General features: G+C 38.2%; 1 pseudogene; it reads left to right on the top strand.

Annotated features, from left to right (window-relative positions):
* The first annotated feature begins 259 nt into the window (after positions 1-259).
* Positions 260-3,435, top strand: LOC149176811 (iron-sulfur cluster assembly SufBD family protein ABCI8, chloroplastic pseudogene; annotated as a pseudogene).
* Positions 3,436-16,821: the final 13,386 nt, after the last annotated feature.

The raw sequence follows: 16,821 nt of genomic DNA, 5'->3' as shown, positions 1-16,821 counted from the left end.
ATTGAGGGTTTAATGGTTATGATAATGCAGATTTTGATTGCGGCAACAATTCATCAAAAGACAATGCACAAGTAAGAATTTTTCATGTCCTTATTATACAAAAGGTTTAATGATTATGATAATGCAGATCTTTATTGCGACCAACAATTCATCAAAAGACAATGCACAAGTAAGCATTTTTCATGTCCTTATTATACAAAGGGTTTAATGATTATGATAATGTAGATCTTTATTGCAGCCAAAAATTCATGAAAAGACAATGGACAAGTAAGCATTTTGCATATCCTTATTGTACATATCAGTTCGCTCCTCCCTAACTTTTCTAGGGTTAGAATGCATGAAATTTTATTTTTTCTTTTCACCTTTTTTTAGTGGTTGATTGTTTGTGTAATGGACTCTACCATGCCCAAATTCAAAGGGCTCGAGTGATGCAATAAAATTTTCTAGTAAGATGAAAATAGTAGACCTTCCTCAAACTTTGTTACATGAAATTAAAATTTCTTGTAATCGTGAACGTAAATATTTTATGTTTCATCCTTAGATTCTGATCTCAATGCCTACAATTTTAAACTAAGTTACTATATTTTAATTACAATATACTTAGATCCATTAAACCTTAAAACTCTCCAAATATTAGGTTAAATTTAGCTAAAAAGAAGGAAACTGAATGGCTTTTGCAATTTATACTCAATGGTTATAGACAATGATTAAAAATGGAAGAACTCAAATGGTCTGATAACTTTTACCCACCCATCAATTTCTAAGACCTTTTCTATTATTATGAACCTAAGCAGAGAGAGTAGAAGAAGAAGAGGAACCTGGATGAGGTGGACCCTGACCTGCTTGATACTTTTCAAAAGATAGGCATGCCCTTGACTAGAAGAAGAGATTGACCAACATTGTTGTAGATGTTGTTTCTGTCAGTGTTTTCATTGCTACTATGCATAGGTAGACTCCATAGGGAGCTGAGGTTATCTTTTGTTCATTATAAGAGGTTATTGAGGAGTATCTTTATTGAGTTAGGAAGTAGCTTGGCATGGTTGTTCCTCATGATGATCTAACTATTATGCTACATTGTATTTTATTTTTTGTGATAGCTCTTTCTATTAAATCCACAAGTACACTTTTTCACCCATGGAAATATCCACTTATTTCAGGATAAATGAGATGGAGACTAGGCAGTTTGAGAGGACTCTTATTGTTGTCGATAGATGAGTTATGTGAGGTGAGAAGAGTTTTGTGACATATATTGAAGGATGCACTGCACCATTTTATGACACCAATCATCTCCATGCCACCGTAGTGGATCTCCATTGCACAAACGGAGAAACGATAAAGTATTCCACTTTAAAGAATTGGTATGTCAGGGATGAGGAATGAAGACATGGGATTTATAATTTTATTACAAAAAGAGGTTTGTGTGATGGAGACAAATCAAGGATTTCGTGGACCTAACTAGAGACTAGTTCAAGAATCACCTGGAAATACTCAAGCATTGTTTTGAAAGGTGATGATGAAATTGGAGAGTTCTATTATGTTGCCTTGAAAGTTAACTATCAATACGGGGGGCCAAAGATGATCCATATAGCGAAAAATTGTAGGAGTAGGATTGCTTCTAAAATCAAATCTATAGGCAAGTCAAGGAACTACTATAGAGGATTAGTGCAGGTGCAACCAAATTCTCATAATGCAAGGAATTTTTCGCAGTGTGATTCGATGCTCATTGGTGACTAGGCAGCTTCAAACACCTATTGTTACATTCAGGTACAATTTGAGTTGCATTCTAAAGTCTCTAATTCCATTTATTGGTAGTCCTTCTTGTGTCCTTGTCTCTCTTAATTTCATTGTGGTAAGATTAGAATGGATTAAAAAATCAAGCATATCATTGAGTAAAATAGACACCCACATGTCACTACATGTCATTGTGCATACTCTCTATTTTTTATACAACTAGAAGTCAGAAATATGATATGTGCACAACTAAAAATCCTAGCAGGCATGATGAATCCAATCTTAGCGTGGAAATCAAAACCAAGAATCATAAAATATCAATAAATTTGTGACACACAATAAAAGATTCTATGCCAATATTGTCTCTCTAGTGCAAGATACTACTAATATTTCCTAATTTTCAGAGATGGTGGATGTCATGAAGATTCCCTCAAGCAAGTTTACTAACTTGAAGATAAGATGGTCATTACAACTATTTACTTTAAATAGGCTAAATTTAGGTAATTAAAGCAAGTTTGAAAATCACTAGAAACACCACACCCGCATCATTTTATTTCCAGTTGTACAAGATAATATTGAATAAAATTATGAGCACTTCCATTTAAATTGACCATACATAAAATAAGAAACAAGGTTTATTCTTTTAAAAGCTATATCCATCATTAAACATAATATATGAATAGGGATGACTCATAATTTTGTTAGGGTAAATCCATCACCAACTAAAAGTTAAGAGTTAATGAGATTTGAAAACGTTTGTCTTGATATAACATGTAAACATCATATTAATTATATCTCATGCATATTGTATTCTATTGTGCTTATGTTAATTATATAACTTCAATCTGGGTAACTTTTTACATTTAAATTGTCAAATATGAGGAAGTTACATTATACTAGCTTAAATTTGCACACAAATAAAAGATCAAAAATATGGCAGGGGAATGAGTAAGAATTTTCACACTGGTTTAAAATTTCTCCTTGGTTGGTGAAGAGCCAATTCAATGCTATTTTTGGTGGAGTATTAAGTTATTAACCAAAGATAAACGAATGTTAGTCTCTTAAATGACTTAAAAAGGATATCTAGAATGTTATATAGAAGTTACATTTCACGTAACTATAATATTTGAACTCCATTTTTTTTATATAGAAGTTACATTTCATGTAGCTATAGAAGTTACATTTACGTGTTTTGGATAGAAGTTACATTTTACATAGCTATATCTACCCATTTTTTCACACTTTTAAACATTTTAAACATTTTTCTATCTTAGTGTGATTATGCCATTAAATAGTTGATATTGTTTAAGACATATCCTATTTGCAACATTTTGAATTGTTAAGTGGGATATTGGGTAGGTTTTTTTTACTACCATATATCATGCTTTAAGTAGATGGTGTTTTATGATTCACCCAAGAGACTTTAGGAGCAACCTTGAATTGCATGCTTGTTTCCATTATACATCTAATATTTGCAACGTTTTACACGTGAAGAACCCAATAGCCCATGTTGAAAATGAAGAAAGTACCTCAAAAATTGGGGAATATAAGTTATTCTATTTCCATAGGGGGATAAATCCAGAGAAGGAAACAATAGCTATAATAGATAACTTTTGTCGGGTTGTATTTAATGAAATTTCATTACAATTTGCCCCTAAAGTAAATCAATTGATGAATTTGAAGCTTGAAGGTAGTGTTGAATAGGTGTTGCAAGGTATCTCTATAACACTATCTATCTACATGATTCTAATGCCATGAGATGGTATCTCAATAACACTATTGTTCAATGACAGGTGTTAGATGTAGATATCTTTCTCATATCCTACAAGTAAATCGTATCATTATATTTCTATGAAATCTCAGAATGTGTTCAAAGTTTGTCTTAGATAAGGAAATATGTATGTACCATTGAATTTATCTACATTGTAATAAGATCAATAATAAAGTTTTCATTGCAAATAATCATGATCTACCATGTAAGTTTACTTTACTACATGAAATTATTGATTTGTTAGATCCCAACTAGTTAGGGTTGAATTTATTTTTGTTGTAATGAGATTAAGAATAAAGTTGTCATTTTAATCACTAAAATCTACCATGTAATATTTATTCACTACATGAAATTTTTTATTCGTTAGAGCCCAACTTATTAGGATTATGAAGAGTCCTCTTTTAGGACAATATTTATGAATGCTCTATTCTTGCTCAAATAATTACATATTACAAAAAGGTGGAAAATAAATGAGATGTAGTTGAATGGTTTCTATTTAAAATGTGTGGAGGGAGTGTAAAATCAATTTCAGTTGCATTCAAATATTTTGGAACACCCACTAAAGTGCTTCATTTTCCTCCTAGTTAATTCCATTTCTACTATCCCAATTCTTCTAGATGTCCTTCTCCACAGTGATCTCTTAACTATCGTGGAGGGAAATTGTTTACTTGATTGGAACCAATAGATTACAATTTGATTAGGAGAAAGGGATGAGAAATCTTCATATTCTTCAATATATTCCGCAATTTGATTGCTTCTTTGTGTTTGACAGCACTTAACTCTCTACCCATTTCTCTGAGTTTGTTCTCCATATGACCAATATCCTCAACCCCCTTGGATTTGGCTATTTTCATCCACCTATGGGTCCTTATCATTTCTTTCTCTAATTCAAAGAATAGTGGAATTGCAAATTTTTGTGGAATTATTCTCCCCCCCTCAAGAATATTGTAGTAGGAGCCAAAAATGGGTTGGGGATCAGGTTCTTGTAGCTCTACATTTCTTCCTCATTTCCCTGTGGCTATCCTTCTACCATTTTCTCAAGCTTTTGGGTCTCCTATAGTTTTCATAGGGTCTCCTGTAGAACTGTCTGTGCTTATTATAGGACTATTTTTGGGTCCTATAGTTCTACCTTTTCTTTCCATGTGGGGGATCTAGGAGTCCCCCTTCCATATGTGATAGGTGCCTTGAAAGGGGATTCTTTTCCTTGGGCAGAGGGTGAATCTTCAATAATAATTGGCATTTTTGAAGAAGGTTGGGGCTTCCCTGTTTTTATTCTTGTGCTCTTCTTAGCCTTGAAATACATTGAGGTCTACCTCTTCCTCTTTTGTTTTGGCTTAATTGGTGTGCTGAGGGCAGTGAGAGAAACTACTACCTCTCTTTCTAGAGTCTCAGGGGACACTTCTCTCTTTTTTGCTTCTTTTTCTGTCTCTGTTTGCTCTGTTTCTTTAGCTTTCTCCTCCTCTATCTTGGTTTCTTCCTTCTTCCCTTCTTGTTCTTCTAACTCACCAGTTGCTTCACCTTCTCCCCTTTGCTGCTCTTCTTCCTCACTGCCAGTAGGACTGATATCATAGGTCAAGGTCTTTATGTCATCTTCAACTGTCATGTTTTGGAGGATTTCCCATGCTATAGGGAGTGTAAATGTATGGAGGGCTTCTTCCACTAAAATTTTGATTAACCCATGGTGAACTAGCTGCTCTAGATTTCCTGCTTTTACTTTAGTACTGGAGTCAATGAGGGACTGCAGGAGGAAGTAGGGGATGCTGAGCTTTTGAAGGTGTAGAGAGTCCATGCCATGCCTCAATTCATGAAGGATTCTAAAGTGGTAACCATAGACAATGTTGTACCTCCCCTCACAGGAAACATACTTGATTATTTGGTAGCTAACCTCATCCCAAGGATATGGTATGGTAGCCTTTCTTATGCCATTTTTATCTTCTACAGGCGTTTCATTGTTTTCGAAGAAGTTTTTCTTAGCAGCTTGGCCAATTGGTTTCTCATCCTTACTCCAAGGTAATCCAAGAGGAAGGGTAGTGACCCTACTGATAAATTCAGGGGTTATATCCATGGAAAGGCCTCTAAAGGTGATAGTGGCATGTGCTCTGGTGTGAGGGACCAAAGAGTGGGAAAATTCTTGAGCAATTTCCTCATCAAACCCTCAGAATTTATCAAAAAGGTTCATCTAATTTGCTCTTGTGAATATGTCCACTACTTGGGGATGTGCATGGAGCCTGGACGAGTTGGTGGGCTCTTTCCTCATAAACCTCCTGTCATTTTGTTTATGCTTATTTGGGAAACCAAATGAGAAGGAGACAACAATTTTTGAAGAAAAACAGAGAAACAGAGAGACTATGTTATTTTTTTAAGAAATAAGCAGAAATTCTTTTATGTATTTCCTCCACCTAAAGGCTTTATTTCCTCCTCAAAATTTAACCACTGCTTTCATATTTTAATATTAAATGGGGGTATGTATAGAACCTACCTCCTTAGCCCGAGAATTGTGCTAAAACCCATGTTTTCTCCCTTCAAAACAACTCACTGGCCCTCATGTAGAAGATTGTTGTCCCTCCCGCAGAATTTCTGTAGGTTATCCTGTAGAACCTGTAAGTGCTCCTGTTGAAAACACCGAGAGTAGAAACATGGGAGAGATCAATGGAGAACAATTGCTTCGAGGTTGTGGGGGCACGAGGAGATTGCAAGAGCGGAGTTTTGAGGAGAGAATGAAGGAAAAGGTGGTGAGAGTGCTCGAGGAGGAGTACTTATTGCTTTTTATGGATATTTTCGGTGATGGAGGGTGAGATGGCCAAGTGTACGTCGGCCATATTCAGACCATTGGTCCCCACCTGCCTTCTCATCATGGGCCTTTCCTCGTAATCATCCCTCATGATTGCATCAGAGTTCACACTTCCTCAACTACTTGTCCCTGACATCTTTGCTGAGTTGATTGTGTGCACGTGTGGGTGACATCTTCAGATGAGTGGAGTCAACTAGATGAAGTTGGCCAAGTTAATTGGCCACATTTCCCTCATTGAACCTCAACCATCTCATTCTTGTTGCATGCCTTCTAATTACACAAATGCAAACAGAGGAGTGGGTTAGTTACTTACCTGATATCCAAATGCATTTGTTGTGAAGGTTGTGGCTCTTTCTCTCTGCTGCATGCCTTTGTTTCTTTTGATGCATGCTATTTTCTTACTGATGTGTGGTTGTGGTCTGTGCAGGGTCCTCTCTGGCTGGATCTGATCTATAGGTGTCTTCTTCAACCTTCATATTTGCACCCTCTTGCTGCTGATGCTGGATTTTAATGGGATCAACTGCTACATGAATTCCTACAGGAGCTCCTGTAGCTACTTCTCCCTTTGAAACTTTAGCTTCTTTCTATGCTTGGAGCTGTGAGGATGATGCCAGACATGTAGATAGAGATGGATAAGTAATAGGTAGGCTTTAGGTGAGGTGGATGGTGTTGTTTCCTTTCCTATTTTTGTTTTTTTCTTTTTCCTAAAAAACCTGTTTTTTCTGTGTTTTTCTTGGGCATGAAGAAGAATGATGCTTGGGATGTGATGCAGGCTTAGAAATTATGGCAAGGAGGTTTGAAGACTGTAGGAGGATTTATAGATATTTGATGAAGCTTCCCTATCCCTCAAACTGCCTTTTATATCCATTTCTGGCTCTTTGTAATTCCTATAGGAGCCTCCTGTAGAAAACACAGAGCTATCTGTAGAAAACACAGTTTTTGAAAAAGAAGCACAGTGAGGTGAAAAGAATGCCAAGAATGATGGAGAAAGGTGTAGAAAGGTAGGATAGGTGCTGGTATTGGTTTCAAGACTCCCTTGGCACCTTCTGCTGCTTCCTGTAGTCCTCCTGCAAACCTGCAATGCAACTACAAATTCATTTTTCTTCTTCTCTCTCTCTTTTTTTTTTGAAAACAATTAGGGTGCCTCAGGGAGGTTTTCACCCAGGGATATTATTTTTCTCTTTTTCTCATTTTTTTTTGACATCACTGGGCTGCCTCAGAAGAGGTTTTCAACCCAATGATGGGACTCAAGCGCCTCATGGAGGCTTTCACTCGAGTCCTTATTTTTTTATTTTTTCTTTTTCTTCAGTGAGTCGATGAAGTGGAGGCCAAGACATGCTCCACTACCATCACTGTCTTATTAAAATTTCAATGAACTCTCACTTGGAAAGCAGTTTCTTGTAGACTTTCAATCGATGTCCATTGATAAGCATGGGGATGGCTTCATCATCAATGGTTCTGATCAGAACTGAACCATTGTCATTGCATTTCTCCATAGTGTAGGGTCCTAGCCATCTTGTCCTTAGCTTGCCCTTGAAATCTTTGTATCTTGAATCATAGAGTAGTGCCCAATCTCCCTCTTGGAATTGCTTCTCCTTGATATTTTTGTCATGTCATATCTTTATTTGAAGTTGAACTACCTCTGTATGGAGAAGGGCCTGCATTTTGTGTTCATCCAATCCATTGAGCTGAAGTAATCTTTCTTTCTATGCATGGCTGAGGTCTAGGTCTAGCTGAGCTACCATTCTCAGGGTATTGAATTCAAATTCTATTGACAACAAAGCTTTCTTCCCATAGACCAGCTCATAGGGTGTGAACCCTATAGTGGTCTTCCATGTTGTATTGTAGGCTGAAGTGGCCTCAACTAATCTGTCTGCCCTATCTTTTCTGCTGCTGCTCACTACCTTTATCAGGATCCCTTCCAATGCTTTGTTAGTGACCTCCACCTACCCATTGACTTGTGGATGGTAAGGGGTTGAAGCCCTGTGCTTAATTCTATGATGTGTGAGTAGGTATTCAATCAAATTGGAAGTAAACTAGCTACCTTTATCTGTGACCAATTCTGTTGGATACCTGAAGTTGTAGAATATGTTCTCTCTCAAAAATTTAGTTACCTTTTCCTTTGTCGTTGCTTTGATTGCTTTTTTCTCTGCCCACTTTTTCAGGTAATCGGTGCATACAATGATGTATTGCTTCTGCTTTGAAGGAGCGTTGATAGGACCCACAAAGTCCATGCCCCACTTCTCGAATGGCTCAAAGGTCACTTGAGGTTAAATGGGAATCTCATCCTTTGGAGTAGGTTTCTCCATCTTCTGGCATCGATCACACTAGCTGGTATATCTTCTCACATCCTGATGAAGAGTGGGCCAATAGTAGCCTGCTTGCAGTATCTTGAAAGCGGTTGTTTTTGTTGCAGGTCCATCATGGCAGGTCAGGAGGATGTGAAAGACTCCCTCCTCCCTAACACATCTTCTCAAGATCTGATCTGGGCCAAGTTTGAAGAGATTGCCGCCAATCTAGGTGAAAGGGGCTCTTTTCCTCACTATCTTGCTCTTCTCTTTTGAGGATAGATGTGGTGGAAAATGTGTTGCAACCAAGTAGTTTGTTATATCAACAAACCATGGAGAGAGTACTGAGATAGCAAATAGGTGTTCATATAGAATTTGTTCATTCACCATTCCTTCTTCACCTGTAGGCAAATTTACTCTTGTCAAAAAGTCAACAACAACATTTTCTTTACCAGGGTTGTCCATAATGGTCAAATCAAAATTCTGCAGTAAAACCAACCATCTAATAATGTGAGCATTCACATCTTGTTTGTTCATTAAATATCTAATTGCAGCATGATCAGTGTGCACAAAAGTTTGATAGCCTATTATATAATGTCTGAATTTGTTTAAAGAATGCACAACAGCTAGGAGTTTCTTCTCGGTCACCGTATAGTTTAACTCTGCCTTTTACAAGATTTTGCTTATAAAGTATATGGCATAAAGTAAATTTTCGTCAATTTGTCCCAAGGCTACTCCTATTGCTTTGTTCGAGGCATCTGTGTGAATGTGGAAAGGTAGGGCCAAGTTTGGCCCTCTCAGAATTGGGGCAATCACGAGTTTGCTCTTCAAGGTATCTAAGACTTCTTGACAGCTTTCCAACCGTATAAACTCGATATCTTTACCTAAAAGGCCAAACAAAGGAGAGGCTAGCTTACTTAAATCTTTAATGAATCTCTGGTAATACCCCGATAAGCCTAGGAAACTTTTGACATCTCTCACCTTATGAGGAGGTGGGACCCTTTGGATGATGACAATTTTGTTGGGGTCCACTTGCAATCCTTGTTGGGATATTGCATTACCTAGCAACGTCCCTTCAATCATAAAAAATTCACATTTTTCTGGACCGAGGGACAGGTTCATCTCTATACACTTGTCGAGAACTTTTCCTAGATTAGATAATACTTCCTGAAAGTCAGAGCCATAAGGAGTAAAGTCATCCATGTATATCTCTACTGCATCATGAACTAATTCAGAGAATATACTCAATACCGCTCTTTGGAAAGTGGCGAGAGTGTTACACAAACGAAAAGGAAGGACCTGGTATGCAAAGGTACCCCAAAGGAAAGTGAAAGTGGTCTTATCTTGGTCTTCTGGGCTGATCTAAATCTGATTGTACCCGCTAAACCCATCTAGGAAAGAGAAAAACATTTTCCCTGCTAGACTGTCTAACACTTGATCTAAGAAAGGTAAAGGAAAATGGTCCTTTTTAGTGGCTTTGTTCAATTCCCGATAGTCGACACAGATTCTCCACTTACCATTTCTCTTTGGTACTAGCACCAAAGGAGAGACCCATTCACTGTCAGAGATGGGATAGATGAATCATGCATCAAGCAATTTCTATGGTTCTTTATTAACAATATATTTAAGTGCTGGATTCATCTTCCTTTGAGGCTACCTGACTGGGTTGCAATCCTCCTTGATGTATATATGATGAGTACATACTGGAGTGTGCACTCCATTCATCTCCTTATAACTCCAGGCGAAATCATCTAGGTGTTTTCTCAACAAGCTACACAATTCCTTCTCCTGGGAAGTGGATAGGGATGGATTAATATTCAAGGTTCTTTCTGGGCCAAACTATATATTTTTTACATGGAGATAGGTGGAGTTGGGCACATAGAGATAAGCTAAAGGGTTTTTTTGAGTTTCTCTTACTATGTCCTCTAATGGTGATACACTGGGAGGTGGATTCTGAATCAGATTTTCAATCATATCATCCTCATATTGTTGTTTCCCCCCCATGGCGATTCCTAATGAACAAAGCGGTGCAAAATAGACTTCATCCTCATCTTCCTCCTCTAACCAGAGAGGCAGATCATATTCGAACAAGGGTTGGGCAGGAGGATATACGATTAATTGCTTGGACATATGCTTGTTCTTTATGGTCATATTCCCAGCTCGACAGCTGATGTAGGCATCAACAGTAGCCAACCAGGGCCTTCCCAAAATGAGAGGATACCAAATGATCTTTGCCTTTGGCTGGAGAACTAAGAAATCAGCAAGGTACTCCCAAGAATCAATGGAGACCATCACATCTTCCACAATCCCCTCAGGGGTCACAGTGGAGTAGTCTACAAGTTGTAGCACGGTTGTGGTCTTCCTCAAGGAGCCCTGGAGGTTGAGGTTGAGCATTGTGTCCTTTGTCATCACATTAATGGAAGCTCCCAGATCAATCAAGGTGTGTGGGATCATGGTGCCATTGATGTGGACATCAACTACTGGGCTTCTAGGGTCTAGACATTTTGGACAAATTACCTACCCTAACATAAGTTTCGACAGTTTCCCTATGACATTGATGGTTGGGGCATCTCTCTTGAACCTTCCTAAATGCCTAAAACACTTCTCTTTGATCAATGTATTGTAGATAAGCACATATTTTATGGCTTGGAGAAGTGGTATCTTCACACATAAATGTTTCAATTCTCCCAAGAGTTCAGTTTTTTCTTGGGTAGACTAGACTATCGTAGATAGTCTCTCAGGAAAGGGTGGAATTGCTTTAGGTTCACTTTCATTTTTATCTTCCTTAACCTCCCTGGGTGGAGGCAAGCTATCTGGGAGAACTTTCCCAGATCGTAAGTTAATTCCCTGAATCTCCATAGCATAAGTCAGGCATGATGGTTCCCCACTATACACCTACTAAGCCTGTCTGTTGTTCGGGTTCAGATTTGGCTGGGCAGGCATCTAGGGTTGCTTTAGTGGAACAGGAGGTAATAGTTGTGGTTGGGAAGGTGATGGAGAAAAAAGAGCAGGAGGAGAGTTGTATTGGGGCCTCCACCCCTGATGAGATGCATTCCACTAAGGTTGCGGTAGAGTATAGGATTGAAATGAATGGGTGGCTGGTTGGCCATGATATAGAGATGTGAAGGACCAATTAGGAGGTGTGGACCAGGAAGGATGAGCAGGGGGGCCCAAGAAGGTATGGAAGTGAGTTGGTTGGGATTGTAGTATGCCTGAGATGTCCCTTGCATCCCCTGATGATATGGTCTAGGTCCATGCGGCCTCCTTTGATTTATGTAATAGAGCTATTCGGTGACTCCCTTAGCCCCTTGATATACAACTTTAAGTCTGGGTAAGGAAGGACACTTGTCCGTAGAATGATTTCTTCATAGACTAAACAAAATTCTATAGAGTTTAATGGGCATTCATTCCTAGGATGCCTCCTGGTGCATCTAGGGAAAAAAATGGTCAAAGCCCTCTCTGCTTCTTCTTGTTTCCTTTTGATATGTAAGGTATCCATTTGTATGGCATGGTCTGCAGCATCTCACTCTTGAGGTCTTCCAGCATGTTTCCAATTTCCCCTTTAATGAATGAGCTAGAGGAAGAGGTACTGGCTATTGGTTGACTTACCCTACCTTTCTTTCTGGCTGCTCTAGAATGGTTTCTAAAAACAGTCTTTATGTCCTGAATTCCCAAATTCCCCTGAGCACGACCAGCTTTAGAGACTCAGGGTCAAGTGTACACCCAGCCCTTTTGTAAATGAGCTGGAACCTCTCTTCATAGTCCTCTAGGGACTCATCACTTCCTATGGTCATTCGAAATATTTCCTCTTTAATATCTATTGACCTACAATAGTTTCGATACTTGTTGTTAAAGGCTTGTTGCATCTGAGCCCAAGTTGTGATGCTATTACCAGGTAATCTGATGAACCAGTGCAATGTTGCATCCTTGAGAGTAGAAGGGAACGGTTTCAACTTTTTCTCATCTTCTGCATAGTCATAGGTTCGACAGATAACAACAAACTCAACCAAAAAGGTGTCAGGATATTTTATAGTCAGACCATGGAAATGAGGTAGGGCAGAAGGGCTTATATTCTTCATTTTGGTGTCCCCATTGGTCTCCCTAATGGAAAAAGTATCCTCTATTCTCTCTCCAATTCCCCTAGCATTTCTGTGTTCAGCCATTGGCTCCAAAGGAATGTTTTTTTTTTCTTCTTCCCCTATAGGTTCATTAAATATGTCTGGTTGTTCACCTAAGGCTTCTTCTTAATCACAACCACTGAAGAAGAGAGAAGGTTGGTTGTGTGAAGCAGTGGGGGTATTGGGAAAAAAATTTCCTGAATTATCTCTATTCCTACAAGGCATGAAAGGAAATCTTTTTGGTTAGTTTTTGTTTCTTTTTCCCCACATTGATAGTACCTGCAAAACCTAAATTTATTTAAAAAAACAAATTGCAACTAACTGAAATGAATTTCCTAAAATGAAATTTGAAGATTTGAAAAGGAAAACAAGTAAATGCAGAACTTGAAAGCAAAGGAAATGACTATTCTACTTTTGCTGAAATAAACTATTAGCAGAATGTTGCAAGAAGTAAATAGAAGAAAGCAATAATCACAGAATACTTGGATGCTTCCCCGGAAACGATGCCAAAAAGATGGTGAGCACCAGTATTGCAGCAATAATGCTACAACTCCTCGACTGCCTTCATTACTCCTATCAACCTGGTAGTTTGTAAGAAACTTGGAAGCAATAGTGTTGTATGCACAAGTACTAGTTCTTACTATAGGTTGTCACTTGGTCAGCCGGTGCAAGATCACTATGAGCTCAAGCTAACTTCTATGATTTCAAAAGAAGCTCTAGATATGATGAAAAGAAAGAAAGATAGATGTTATTCTAATTGCAGAAAGGAAAAAGACTGAAATGTAAAGCAAACGAAGTAAATCCTACTTAACTAACTAATCCTACTTTTGCAGAAAGCACTATAAAAACCAAGAAAATAATGCCATTTATCTATTCAAAAAAGTAAATAACATCTAACTAAGCTATTTCTAGAAGTAAATGAGCAAAAAACATCTTTTTTGATTTTTATGTACTTTTACGTGAATTTGACATATATGTGATTTATTATTTGTGAATGTGGCAGCGAATAGGTGGTGTTGAAAGGAGGTTTTGGGGCTTGAGAGGATGTAGGATGATATGGTTGGGTCCTAGGAGGTCTTAGGTGGCTTTCTGGAGGCTTTTCCCACACTCAGCCTTCAAAAGAAAGCCTACAAAAAAATCTACAGCAGGACACAAGAAATCTACAGGAGGAAAAACAACATTCAACGAGAGGCCTACAGGAGGAGACCGAGAGTAGTTTTGGCTATTTTGAGGGTGTGAGAGTTGGTGGAAAAGGTGGATGAAGGTTGGAATGAAGTTGTAGGACACCTAGGGTCTACCAAGAATCATTCGGAGAGAGAAAGATGATTGGATTTGCTTAAGAAGAGATGAAGGAATTCTATGGAAAATGCAGGAAATTAAGGCGGAATTGAGGGGAGACTTGGGCAACCTGTAGGGCATGGATCAGATGGAGGATGGGATGGCTGATAAGCTGATCTATTGTTAAAAGATATCCGCTGCATAGACAATTGACCGTTAACCAATGAGATGAAGCAAGCGATGAAATAAGTGCATCTAGAAAAACAAAGTTTTGCATCAAACTAATCTAAACCGTGACATATGAAAGGAAATGCTGAGAAATTCTACAAGAAAGGAAAGCATGAAAGTGAACTATTGTAAATGAAGAAGTGAGCATGATGAAGAAGTTCTGAAGTAAAACAAAACTAGACTATTAACCAACTAAAAAGCTGTAAACACTAGAAGTCCTATGAATGAGGAAAATCTGTGTTTTTGGAGCAGCAAGAGGGTCTTTGCCTCAAATCATGGTCCCAAAGGGAGAAAGAGAGGCCAAGGCATTGTTGCTATCCTTTTGAATCTTTTCTTTACCACTGCTTATCCTGCTATAGAAAGCACAAATGGAAGCAAACTATTGAATCATCAAAAGCAACATATTCTTAACCATGAAAGAAATACATCTAACAGTAATCTAATCTACAACTGAAATAAAACATACAAATACAGGTAAAGAGGAGCTTGGCTACTTGGATTGGGCCCTAACCTAAGAGCTTCAGCCCTCTGAGGTAACTCAGTGCTAACTCAAAAATGATTCCATCTTTATTTCCAAAATAATGACAAGATTACATGAAATTGTCAAAATAATAAGTTTGAAGTTGAGCAGAGCTTATATAAGCAAAAGTACAACAAAAATCCGACCCTAGTGAGGCCCTAGGCCTCTCTACTTATACAAATGAAGCTACGAACAACTTCATTAAAATCAGGGAGGCTTGGCTCCCAAAACTCGAGACAATCATCAGTCATCCTCCACTTGCTTAGTTTCCTTCTAGTGCATGACTTGGCTACTTGTACTCAGAGCTGAATGAAGGGGAATTTGAAGTGAGGAGTAATAAATGAGGGGGATTCCCTCCTATAAGTCCTCTCCTTTGTCCACTTCGAGTTATCGCTACCATTTGTCCACTGGATCCTTGACTTTGACCACAAAATTCATTAATAATTTGCATTAAACACATATTAGACCACATGGCATCATAACTAACTCAAGTCACTCTAGAAGCATAAATATAATCATAATATCATACAATAAGCTAAGAGAATGGTTGATTTGACTAGGTTAGGAGATAAAATGAGCCCATATAATTACCCATTTATGAGGCTCATCAAGCAGCAGATAGGAAAAATCGTTGTTTTCTCCATGCTACCTCAGGGTAGGTCTTTGACTTCCACCTCCTAGAACAGAAGACGCAACCACAGTCATTGTTTTTCCGTGTTGAATCTAATCAATGTTTTGACACGTGACCACGTTCAGTTCTCCTCCATGCTGCGCAGGCCCAGATTTTGTCTCTGCTAGCAAGATGCAACAAGTCTCACGCAACCCTCCTTGTGGCCTGAATGCCTCCTCGTGGCCAAAATGTCTCCACGTAGGAGAAGCAGAGCACCAACAAAAACCACGCAGTTTTTGTGTTTGCAGTGGGTGTTGACGACCACCTCCCCCATGGCAGATAGGGATAACATCCTACATTGGAAATCACAACGTCCTCCACGAGGGCTACTCCACGACCACCACGCTTCCACTGTGGCTCTCTCAGCCCACCACGTGGTCCAGGTGATAAGTGTCAAGCAAAACATGCAGCAAGCGAAAAATTCCATAGTGTTTTTCACCTCACCTGGGTCGGCATGATTTTCCAACCCGGACTTGTGTCGTTCCACCAAATAGTTGCACCGTTATGGCCAAGAAAAAAAAGCATAAGGCAGTACTGAGATCAGCGTGATTTTCCGCAAAAAAATGTGCGTTGTTTTCGACTCAGGCGTGTCGGCCTCTCTCCACTCAGTGAACAGGTTTCTCAGCCATGTTGCTCTGATACCATGTTAAATGCAATGTTTGTATTAATAAAAGAACACCCACTGATAAGCTCTACGAAAAAGATTCTGAACCAAGAGAGTCTGGCTATGCAGAATGCTCTACATTCTCAATGTAAATCACACATTATATAACTTACACAGTTTTAGGGTTGTTAGAACCATACCCTTGGAAATAGAAACTACTTCCTATAATAAGATCTTGTGAACCAATTCATGCTATTCTAAAATTCTCCATTATCTTCAATAATAATCAAATTTGATTATGCTAATAATAAAATTTGATATTTTATTCGTATTCATAAGATTTCACAAATATTTCAAAAGCTATAATTAATTATAGTCATGTGACACTTCACCTCCGTAAAAGGAGAAAATCTAGACATTCGATGGTGAATGGATCCTGAATTTGCGGTTCGTTGATCTCGAATGCCAACTCAACAAATTTAAAGAGCAAGTAAACTTTCAATCCAACATTATTCTCTATGTTCAAAATTTTCATAATTTTAAAGCTACTTTTTATATATGTTTATCCGCGAAGACTATGAAAATTCAAACACGGAAACAATAAGCTGCACAGCCTAACAAAAAATAACAAAGCAATTTGCCGAATTCCAACCAACGCAGTGAAAAGTAAGATGATTCCACCTCAAATACTGAACACTTTAAATATCGTTGGTTTTATGTACAGCTTAACAATTCTGCCCAAAATAGTAAAATACACCAGGTTCTACGTAATGAACTTAACATTCTATATTTAAACGAGATAACTAAAAGTTCAAGTTTGTT

The sequence above is a fragment of the Pinus tabuliformis genome, chromosome 4_1, assembly GCF_031772625.1.
Source record: "Pinus tabuliformis cultivar Carrire ecotype Pingquan chromosome 4_1, CPIR1, whole genome shotgun sequence".
Taxonomy (NCBI): domain Eukaryota; kingdom Viridiplantae; phylum Streptophyta; class Pinopsida; order Pinales; family Pinaceae; genus Pinus; species Pinus tabuliformis.
The sequence above is the reverse complement of the archived record's forward strand: the minus strand, read 5'-3'. Positions and strand labels throughout refer to the sequence as shown.